Source organism: Bos indicus x Bos taurus, chromosome 14 (assembly GCF_003369695.1).
Source record: "Bos indicus x Bos taurus breed Angus x Brahman F1 hybrid chromosome 14, Bos_hybrid_MaternalHap_v2.0, whole genome shotgun sequence".
Lineage (NCBI taxonomy): Eukaryota > Metazoa > Chordata > Mammalia > Artiodactyla > Bovidae > Bos > Bos indicus x Bos taurus.
The window spans coordinates 2408424-2419386 of NC_040089.1; the positions used below are offsets into that span (position 1 = coordinate 2408424).

The following is a 10963-nucleotide window of genomic DNA, read 5'->3' on the forward strand; positions in this document are numbered from 1 at the left end:
CAAGCAAAGCTTCAGCCGCTCCCCATCGCTCCGCACGCTCACATTACCTCCTGAACCATCCCCTGCACCCCGCCCCATCCGTGAAAAAGTTGTCCTCCACGAAGCCAGTCCCTGGGGCCAAAAAGGCTGAGACCACTGATCCAGAGCACAGTCCTCCAAGTTGTCTGATGACTGACTGTCACACCAACTTCACGGCTCCCACACAGGACAACTCATAATATTTTATGCCAGTCTCCAGTCAACAGGCAGCCTGTTAGAATGAGTCTCCGTTTCCTCAGGGTAAAGGAACAGTTGAGTGGGGTCCTTGACACAGCCCTGGAGGGACGAAACCTCCAGCCCAGGGGTCAGGACGTCCTGCCCCATGTATCTTGGCTGCTCCTTCCCTCAGGGGACCCCCATGTGGACCCTGCAGGGAGGCGACTGAAGGTGCAGTCACCAAACAGACTCAAACCTCCCCCCAACCATGCCAAATGCCAGAGCAGTTGCTGTGATTTATTAATCTGCCAGGATCTTTGCAAGATTTTAATGTGGTATTTGGAGTCTATTTAACTGGGTAACAAAAACACCCAAAGCCAGAAACCGTAAATAATTATCACATCCATCGGGCCTTTCATATGAAGACTGGTACTGGCTTCCCCTCCAAGCTGCTCAATTTTCAACTTCTTCTCTCTCCATTTGGAACAAGCTCCCACTCATCAAAGAAGGAGCCAACCCAGGGGTTTCGGGGAGCACCAAAGAGGAACGCTGCAAGTCTGTGATTAGAATACAAGAGGGAGGATCAAGGTAATTAATTTTTTTAACTTAAAAAAAAATTTTTTTAAGTTTCCCCATCAGCTTCTGCAAAGCCATGTGAATTATATCTGCTTATGTAAATAAAGCTAACGGGTGATAACATTAATTAGCAGAATAAAACTTTTGCTCATCCGGCTGGAGATAGCAGGTAGTTGGGGGAGAGGATTAATTTCTGTTTTAATTGGAAATTTACATGTGCGGCAGCTTGGCCTCCATCGGCGAACAATCAGATTCCAGGTCCCTTCAAACGTGTTGGCTTCCGAAAGGGCAAGGGGCCCATCCGCCTTTCAAGGGGGCTCCACTTCAGTTCCCCAGCCAGCATGGAGTTGGCTGATCAAAGCCTGAGAAGCATCCTGCGTGGGGCTGGCTCCTTCGGGGGTCGGCACCCCAGCCTCCCCGCCTCCAGCAGACGGGTCTCCGGGTCCAGGCCTGAGCTGCCACTGGGTGGGACGGTGAAGCGATTAAGGAAGACCCCGCCATGGGGAGGGTCACGTGGAGAGGCCCCCACCCAGGATGCCCAGCCCCTCCAGGAAGGCGTCTGTCGGTGATGAACAAGGTGAGGAAGAAGCTGGCAGGGGGCGGTGGCCTGACCACACCTGCATGAGGAAGCGGGGCCCCCTCAGACTCTACTCACTAAGAGGGCACCTCGCTGGGCCCCCGTGGAGGTAGCCGGTGGGTCCCAGACCCTCCTGTTCTCCACAGGGGAGAGCGCACAGAGGGTGAGACCTCGGCATCAGGGCTTGATCCTAGTGGCTCCGAGACCCCTTCCACCCTGACCTCCCAGGGAAAAGGCTGTTTTCAGGTCGCTTGGAAGCCCTAGGAGGCCAGTCTGGGGGCTGTTTGAGTGAGGGAAACGTTCTGGGGCTCCCGAAGGCACCTCACCCCACAGATGGGGACGGCCCATCTCTCCCGGTGGGGGCAGTGGTTTCTGGGGAAGGACAGCAGTTCGGGTGGTCCTCTCTGAGCTCCCCGTCCAACCGCAAGCCTCCTGTGATGGAGAGTAAAGAGGAGAGTCCTCCTGCCTCCGTCCCTCCTCATCCGGCTCCGGGGGAGACAGCGGCAGGGCCGCCCGCAGCTCTCGCATGACGGCTCCTTTCTCTCTTCCAGAAGCTGCTCTCATCTCCACTCCCTGCCAGGCTGCTTCCAGCTTCTCCATCAATAGCTCAGCCACCCAAAACACCTGGAGGAAGCTTTGTAGGAGAGCGTGCAGCCTCCTGAGCTGGGCCGGGAGCCCTTCCCCACGCTCCCCTGACCCTCCTGACTGCCATCCTGAGGCTCCAGAGAGGAGGCTGACCAGAGCTGCAGCCGGTGGAAGCCAGGACACACACGAGGAAGGACTCTAGAACCCCAGGGGGACGATTCCAGGGGTGTGTGGTGTCCAGCCCTGTTCAGACCTCAGAGATGTAAAGTCACATCCCTGACCACAGAGCCCGGTGGCCTCGGCCTCACATGGCATTCCATCTGATCAGGGCCCACATCACACAGGGGGCCCTGGGAGCACCAAGGAGGAGCCCGAATGGGGAGTGATGGGGCAGACTCGGGAGGACCGGAGGAGGGAGAAGCAGGCTGCTTGGACTGAGAGTCTGGATGCACACTAAGGAGCTCAGTGGCCCCCACAGCAGGCAGAGCTGGGGAGGCGACTTTCACTCTCAGCCTGAGAGTTGGGGGCGTCAAGTGGGCCCCCTCTGTATCACAGGGGGACCTGAGGCCCGGAGGGCTCCCTGCTATGGCCTAGGGCACAAGCGAGTGAGGACAATTTGAGGCTTCACTGATAGCTCAGTTGGTAAAGAATGCAAGGCAGGAGACCCTGGTTCGATTCCTGGGTCGGGAAGATCCCCTGGAGAAGGGAAAGGCTACCCACTCCAGTGTTCTGGCCTAGAGAATTTCATGGACTATATAGTTTGCAAAGAGTCGGACACAACTGAGCGACTTTCACTTTCAATTTAGTCCAGTAACTGATGGATGCGAAGATGGATGGACGGACAAAGGAATGCATAAAGAAGATGCGGTACATGTAGACAATGAAACACTACTCAGCCATTAGAAAAGAATAAAATAATGCCATATGCAACAATATGGATGCCCCTTGAGATTACCATACTAAGTGAGGTAAGTCAGAAAGAGAAATATCATATGATATCGCATATATGTGGAATCTAGAATATGACACAATGAACTTGTTTACAAAACAGACTCACAGACACAGGAAACAGTGATTACCCAAGAGAAAAGGCGGTGGGGAGGGATAAATTAGGGATTTGGGATTGGCAGATACAAATCACTATATATAAAATAGATAAACAACAATGTCCTACTGTATATAGTACAGGGAGCTATATTCAGTATCCTGTACTAAACCATAATGGAGAAGAATATGAAAAAGAATATGAATAGATATATGTATGTATAACTAATCACTGTACACCAGAAACTAACACAACACTGTGAATCAACAAGGCTTCAACTGAAAAAAAAGAAAGAGAAAGGAAGAGAGAAGGACAGACGGGTGAATGGGTGGGTGAGTAAGTGGGTGGGTGTGTGGATGGATGAGAAAGTGGGTGGGTGAGTGGGTGGGTGAGTAAGTGGGTGGGTGGGTGGATGAATGAGTAAGTGGGTGGGTGGGTGGATGAGTAAGTGGGTGGGTGGGTGGGTGGATGAATGAGTAAGTGGGTGGGTGGGTGGGTGGGTGGATGAGTAACTGGGTGGGTGGGTGGGCGGATGGGTGGGGAGGCTGTCCCACCCGCACCAGCAGCAGCACCCCCCTCGAGGTCAGCGACAGCCAGGCTCTGCCCTTCCCCTGTGTGACCTCGCCCTCAGGCAGCCTCTCTCCCTTCAGTTTCCTTACCTGGAGGAAGGACAGCAGCACGGCCTGCCCGCAGGTCCTCAGGAAGCCACAGGCCACAGACAGAGGTAAATGGCACACAGTAGGTGCCTCATAAGCCCGTCTGCCATCTCCAGTCAGTGCTGGCGACACAGACGCCCTCCCGGGGAGCGGCGAAACCTCCAGCCCTGAGCCCATCAGGGGCCTTGGCCCCTCCCTGCCGCCCCCCGGGAAGCAGCATATGTTCATCGGCACCAGGCTGCTATTTTTGTGCAGTGTGTTCTTTCCAAGAGTGAATGTTCCAGGAGCTCTGACGCCCGGGGACAAGCCAGCCCTGCCCATCACTGCCAGAGGGGAGGGTCCCAGAATCCCAAGAAACAGAGGCTGGAGGGGCTGGGGGAATCCTCTGGCCCTTCACTAGCAAGTGGCCTCTCAGAGAAGGCAGTGAGGGTTCAAGGTCACTCGAAGGTCAAGGACAAGGCCAGTCTGGGAACCCAGTGAGTTCACGCCATGCAGGCTACCCTCAAGCCCATGTTCTGCCCAGGCAGCCTCAATCCACAGCCATACAGAGCCCGGGCATCCTGAGCCTGGGAGGGGCGAGGAGGACCCCCACCCTCCAATGAGTCTGGGGTCAGATGGGCTCACTAAGCTCAGAGAGAGGCCCAGACCCCCAGTGTGGCCAAAGGTACCTGGGGCTCACAGGGCTCCCCGGGGGTTGGGAGTGGGAGAGAGGGAGCTCTCACGGGACAGCATTTGAGGAACCTGGGATCCAGGGCTCCCCTAGGACTGTGGGTGCATCTCCCCCCTGCTGCCCCACCCCGAGCCCTGTGCAGTGCCCCCCGAGGCCTGCTCTCTCCTCCCAGTGAGCCCCCTCTCAATCGTCTGCCTGTCCACAGATCCTGACACCTTGGTCTGTCCATCCCAGTGGGTCCCACCAGGTCCAGGTCACCAGCAGGGCTACTGGGACAGGGCTGCAGCCTCCATGAAAAAAGTACCTGGAGGGGCCCCCAGCTCGAGGCTGGGACTCTGTCTGACGCCTGTGCTGCACCTGCCCTGAGGGACCCAGAGGCTGCCATCTGCCTCCCCCACGCCCTCCAGGGGCCCGGTCACTCCCTCTCAGTAGCGTCCTGTCACAGGCCGAGGCCTCTTTGCCTCCACTCCCCCCTTCACGCTGCTCTGTGGCCCATGAGAAGCCAGAAGATCCTCTAAGAATATCCACCCGAAGCCACCGGGACCCCCATCCCGCTCCTGGGAAAACCTAGGTCCCCGGCGTGGTCAAGACCTCCCTTGATCTTCCCCCAAGTCCCCATTCCTCAGTCCAACCCTAAGACGCCTCCTCTCCCTGAACACAGCAGATCATTCCCACCCCAGGACCTTTGCACAGGCTGCTCCCTGACGGAAGGCTGTTCCTGCACCTTCCCGAGACTGCCTCTGACACACAGCTTCCACCCCAGCACTCCCAGCCATGCAGGTCACCCTCTTTACCACCTGGGCTCATCTCCAAGCCTCCAGCCCCGACTCGGCCTTAACTGAAACCCTGCCTGGGCCATGGGATACTCGGGCAGCTGCTGACAAGCGGCCCCTTGGTCATCCCCCTGCTCTCATGTTTGCATCCAACTTACCTGGTGCTGCGCCACGTGCAGAGAGCAGGGGTGAGTAACTGCCAGGAGCACTGGACGCACCCGGCTCCCTGGCTGAAGTCAAATAGTACCACGAGAAGGCCTAAGCCCCACTGTGATCCTTGGGGCCTGCCGGCTCCCCGAGGCTAGCCCTGCAGCCCCTCTGGCCCCCTACTCGTGCCTGGCACAGGGAAGACACACACCCATCCATGGGACAGAGGTTCTCAGCCACCCAGAAGCTGTCTCCCCTCGCCCCTGCCGCCCCTCACCCCTGCTCGTTCAGGGCCCCTTTCCCTCTGGGCATCCAACCTGGCCCCCTATCAGCAGGATGTGGTGATGAGAGGGCAGTGCCCAGGACAATGCCCAGGAAGCCAGCTCCGGATGGGACAGCCGCCCTGAGAAATGGGCCCTGCAGGGCCTGAGCTACAAACCAGGTGCACACCTGGGAGGGCCCTGGGGGTCTGAGAGAGCAGGCACGAAGAGGCACCGTGTGGCCCCAAGGAGTGGGGTGGCCAGCCTGGGCACCCCCGGATAGCTCAGCTCCCGCTCTGAGCCTCAGTTTCCTCCTCTTGAAAACAGACTATTGGGGTCCATCTCCTAATGTTTGCTGGAAGATTTTTCTTCCCAGTGACAACTGGGCCATTTTTAGAACCTCTACCTACGCCGGCACTTTACAAACACTTGGACTTAGGAGAAGACCTTGCGGAGGATGTAACTACCCCGGGTTCCCAATGAGAGGACACATCCCGGGAGGCCGCGACCCCCAGGGCCACTGGGTTTCGTGGGTGGATTTGGGTCTGTCCCCGTGTTCCCTGATGCCGCGGCCTTGCCCTGGGCTGGTCCTATTCCCAGCGGGCCTGTCCTCTGTGGTCACCAGGACCCAGGCCCAGGAGGGCCCTCGGAGGGTCATGAAGCCAGAGCTGACACCGGGATGCTGAGGCCACACTTGAGGATGGCCATCAGGGCTGTGTTCTCCCAGGGAAGAGGCAGCTGGCCAAGCTTGTAACTCAAAACAGAGGCCCAGGGCTCTTCCCGAGACCACCACGGTGGTGCCTCCCACCCCTCACAGAGCGCCTGCACAGACGGCTGCTTTCGGCTGAAAGGAGAGCCCCGAGCCTTAGGGACGCTGACTTTGGCTGCCCTTGGCGGGGCCTGGCTGCAGGTGTGCGGCCCGGAGACGCCCGTCACGGTAGCAGGAGTTGGCGCTGCCGCTCTGATCCATGCCCAAGCATCAGCCACTTTGCCTGTCACTGCTTTTGCACCATCTGTGCAAACACCAACACAGAAGCGGCAAACAGCAGCATCTGAATGTTACCGAGAAGGCAGCTTTGACCTTGTGGCTCCCCTGACAGCATCTTGGGGACCCCTCTCAGGGTTCCACGGACCCCCACTTTCAGAACTGGGGCGCTAAGGTAGAAGCCCCAAGAGAGCAGGCAGACTGTCTGTTCTCCTGGAACAGCGCCCAGCTCGCAGGCTGGGCTCGCGGAGTGAATTATCAGCCCACCGCACACACAAAGCCCAGAGACGATGGCTCGGGGCCCCGCTGCACACCAGCCTGGGCCAGGTCTCCGGGCTCCCTCGGTCACTCGCCCCGTGCAGCCCTGTGCCCAAGGGCCGCTTCCCCAGCTCCTCTCCTGCCCTCAGGCTGGCGGCAACGTCCCATCTCTGTGTCTTCAACAAGTAGGAGCTGCCCCCTCACCCTGGCAGCCCCCATCGCCACCCAGGAGCATCTGCCCGTGTGCCCCAGGGACCTAGGCTCCTGGAAGGCGGGTCAGCCTCTCGTCCATGGTGTCGCCAGAACCCAGAACCCATTGGCTCTTAGCAGGTCTCAATGAACGTCCACAGAAGGCCCAAGCCCACCACACTGCACTAGGTTAGACTCCAGCCTGCCTGGACAGGACCCTCAGTTTGACCCGGGCCGGCCTCCCCAGTGCTCCTGGGCTCAGTTCTTCATGGGCCTGGCTGACCTGAGCAGGGACCCAGCCTTGAGACTCTTAACCAGCTTGCTCATGAATTCAGAAAACTTGTGACAAAATCTCCTGCCTTCCAGGCTCAGAGCCCAGAGCCAGAACTACAATGGACAACAGGCACTGTCCCTTCTTCAGGGGTCCAGGGACCCATGAGGACAGAGCAAAGCACGCAGTGTGCCCTGCATTCCCAGCCCGGTCAACCCGCAGGGCCGGGAGGAGAGCGGGTTTGGAGAAGGCAGAGGTGAGCAGGTGATGAGCTCAGCGTGGGATTCAGGGACCCAGGAGGGGGAGGTCTTTGAGGTGGGAACAGGGCCCCCCACCTGGCAGCGCTGAGGACGAATCAGGGAGGGAGGTGGGGAGGAGGGGACTTCCTGGAGCCTTAAGCTTCCACCGGAGACACCAGCAAAGGGAGCGAGGGTGTCAGTGTCTAAGAGCTCAGTCTGTGAACATGCTCTGTGTTCCGTGCGTGTCTGGGATCAGGGTTCAGACCACGATCAAGGTTAAAGCTCAGTTAGTGCCCAGGATGTGGACTCAGCCTGAGATCACGATGGGCGTTCAATGTGTGGCTAGGATCAGGGCTAAGCCTGTGGTTGGGGAGCAGGGCTCAGTGTGTGGCCAGGATTCAGCTCAGTGTTCAGCCAGGGATCAGCGCTCATTCTCTGCCTGGGTCAAGGCTTGGAAGTGAAGGTCAGCGAGGGTGGCGCGGTACCAAATCCCTGCCAAGCTCTGGCGTCTGTGAGCCGTCACAGCCGTGTCTGCGAAAGGGGGATCCACAGAGCCTGGCTGTCGCTTCTCATGGAAAACCACACTTGTTTTGCCTGGTTTTTTTTTTTTCTCCCTTCCCCTACCCTCAGCCCAGCCAGGCAGCAGAGGAAGGTGTAATTAAAAATCAGGTTTGTTAACACGAACACGACGTACATAATATTTAAAACATCCAAGAGCCTTTAACTCGCTACCGACATGCATTTGCTCATTAAGCAGGAATTTTTTTTTTATGGCGACAACACCGCAAATAGCTCTTATTAAAATGCTCAAAACACCATCTGGTCCTTCGCTGAGACTCCAAAGCGTTGCGGAGGTGGCCCCACACGCCTGGAGACCTGGAGATTCCCAGCAGGGATGGGGGCAGGACCGGTTCCAGCTCCCCGAGTTCTCTGGGGTCCCAGTCGGCGGTCTCAGATCCCCGCCTCTCTTGGTCCCACACCACCCTCGTCTCACAGGGGCTCGGCGGCCTGGAGACCCTCGCCCAGATGGCGCAGCTAGTAAGGGACACGGCTGGGTGTGAGCCTGAGCCTCTCTGAGGCCGGGGCTCCGTGCAGGAGGCAGGAGGTGAGGAAGGAGCTGGGCCGCCCCAGCAGCGCAAGGACCAGGGGGAGGGGAGGATGGAAGCGGAGAAGCTGGGCCGTCATCGTCAAGCTGCAAGGCATTTAAGAAGGGACACAGCCGCCTGGGGCATGAGGCCACTTGATCGTGAGCTGACTGTCCACACAGGGTGCCCCAGCATGGAGAGGGCTGCCGGGCCTCTGGATGGCCCTCGGGGTCTGGGACCTGGGTCATGCCTGGCAGGCTCTGCTGAGCGCCCGGGCAAGAGGTTTTGCGCTCTCATCCTACCTGCTGGCTCTCTGGCTCCAGAATGCCTGGGGCCGGGGCACCATTGCCAGGAGAGCCGAGCGTTGCAGGGCCCGCTCGGGGATGCCCACGTCATAGCAAGCCAGTTGGCGGAGGAGCAGAGAGCCAGGCGAAACCAGCCCAGCCAGGAGTGGGGCCGGCTGCCCGCCCTCTCACCCTTGGGGCCGGTCCCTGCGGCCCTCCTTGGTCTGCTCCCTCCTCCCTCTGCCCTGCCCAGCCCGCCCCTCCAGCCTCCATCAGCCACTAGGCGAGCTCCTGGCTGCAGGCCCCATGCCAGACTTACAGACATGAGAACCACTCCCAGCCTTGCCCCCAGGACTCCGCCTTCAGGTGGTGTCTGGAGGGTGCAGGCCACTGCCTCCCCACCCACACCCACAGCAGACATTGCCAAGCCACCAGGGCGCACGTCTGGCTGCTCTGAGCACTCGCTTCAGGATCTCAACACGTCAGGAGAGCAGGCCTGCACCCATGGGCGGCATCAGCCACAGTGAGGAACCTGCCTGCAATCCCCCAGGGACGGGGCAGGGGTCAGAGCTGAGGGCCGAGGGTGGGGCTCCGAACTGGGCCTGAGGTTCTAGTCCAATGTAGGAAACCTCAGAGCATTTGCTTCTGCCCCACGCACTTGGACACGCAGCACTCAGCCTTGCCGGGAGCAGACAGCCACAGCGGAGCAGATCGCTCAGAGTGACAATAGTCCTGGGGATCCCAACCTGGACTTCAGGAGGATCCACGGAGGCTTCCTGGAGGAGGTGTGCAAAGTGAGCTAGTGAGACGGGGAGACCACGTGTGCCAGAGAGGTGGACAGGACAGAGGTGCCGGGTGCCCAGTGCGGAGTGTGGGGTGAGAGATGAGTCACCGACCCCCCAGGGCCATCGGTAGACGGGGCCCAGGAAGACAGCAGCTGCCCTTCACCTTTGAGCCTCGGTGGGCTCCGAGTTGCTCACCCAGGAGCACAGGCTCAGAGTGGGGAAGACAGACCTGGGTGGGGCTGGTGAGAAGTTCCGGGACCAGTCAGGAGGGAAGGAGGAGACGAGGGAGGAGAGGATGCAGGAAAGGCCACAAAGCCTGTGTCCTGGCCCCCAGCCCCCAGCCCCTCCAAGCAGCAACCTCTGTACCTTCAAGGGGGCCTTATGGACACAGTCCCAGCTGGGCTGGTTCTCAGCTCGGGAGCCTCAGGAGAGCCCTTTATGCCCTCACACCCTCAGTGTCCTCATCAAGAAAATGGGCCTAAAATCACAAAGTTCAGAGAGTTGGGGGGGTGGGTAGAGGGAGTAGGCAGAGAAGGCAAAGGCACCCCACTCCAGTACTCTTGCCTGGAAAATCCCATGGACCGAGGAACTTGGTGGGCTGCAGTCCATGGGGTCAGTAAGAGTCGGACACGACTGAACGACTTCATTTTCACTTTTTCACTTTCATGCATTGGAGAAGGAAATGGCAACCCACTCCAGTGTTCTCGCCTGGAGAATCCCAGGGACAGAGGAGCCTAGTGGGCTGCCATCTATGGGGTTGCACAGAGTCGGACCCTACTGAAGTGACTTAGCAGCAGCAGCAGCAGCAGAGGGAGTAGGGGGACTTCAGGAACTTTGAAGATCTTTGTGTTATTTGTGTATAACGACCACAGACACACTCAGACAAAAGGCTGCATACACACGGATGCATGTGCACACACGCATATACGAGCACGCACACGGGCCCACATCTGCACACCCACACATGGGCACAGACACGCAGGCACATGCGCGTTCAGCCTGTGCCCAGCGGTTCTCACGCCCCAGTCTTCACAGGTGCGGCCTCAGGCAGGATTAACAAACATCAGATGCCATACTCTAAGAAAATACCGATCAAATATTCCCGTTAATAAGCTGATTTCAGGCCCAATAAAAATGAAAACGTAGAAACAACGGTCAACACAAGAGACGTGCAGAAGCCCTCGGTGCATCCTCTGGGTCCCGGGACGTGAGCCCCTACAGCCCACAGCTGAAGCCCACCCCTCACCTCCCAGATACACCGCCCAGCACGACCTCCCAGTAGCGAACCCGAACAGGCCGGTCCTGGCGGGCAAGCTCCGGGCTGGGCCTGGGGGGTCGGCGAGCAGGGGTCTCCCGCCTCTGCTCCCTCCCCAAGCAAGAAGT

The 10963-nt window shown here is 58.8% G+C and overlaps 1 long non-coding RNA gene across 1 annotated transcript; it reads right to left on the reverse strand.

The window, feature by feature from the left end:
* Positions 1-507: 507 nt before the first annotated feature.
* LOC113903931 lies at positions 508-2593 on the reverse strand. The gene is made up of 3 exons (XR_003514347.1): positions 1675-2593; positions 986-1232; positions 508-752 (listed from the first exon to the last, which is right to left on the reverse strand). It is a non-coding gene; the product is annotated as an uncharacterized LOC113903931 (long non-coding RNA).
* Between the last annotated feature and the right edge of the window lie 8370 nt (positions 2594-10963).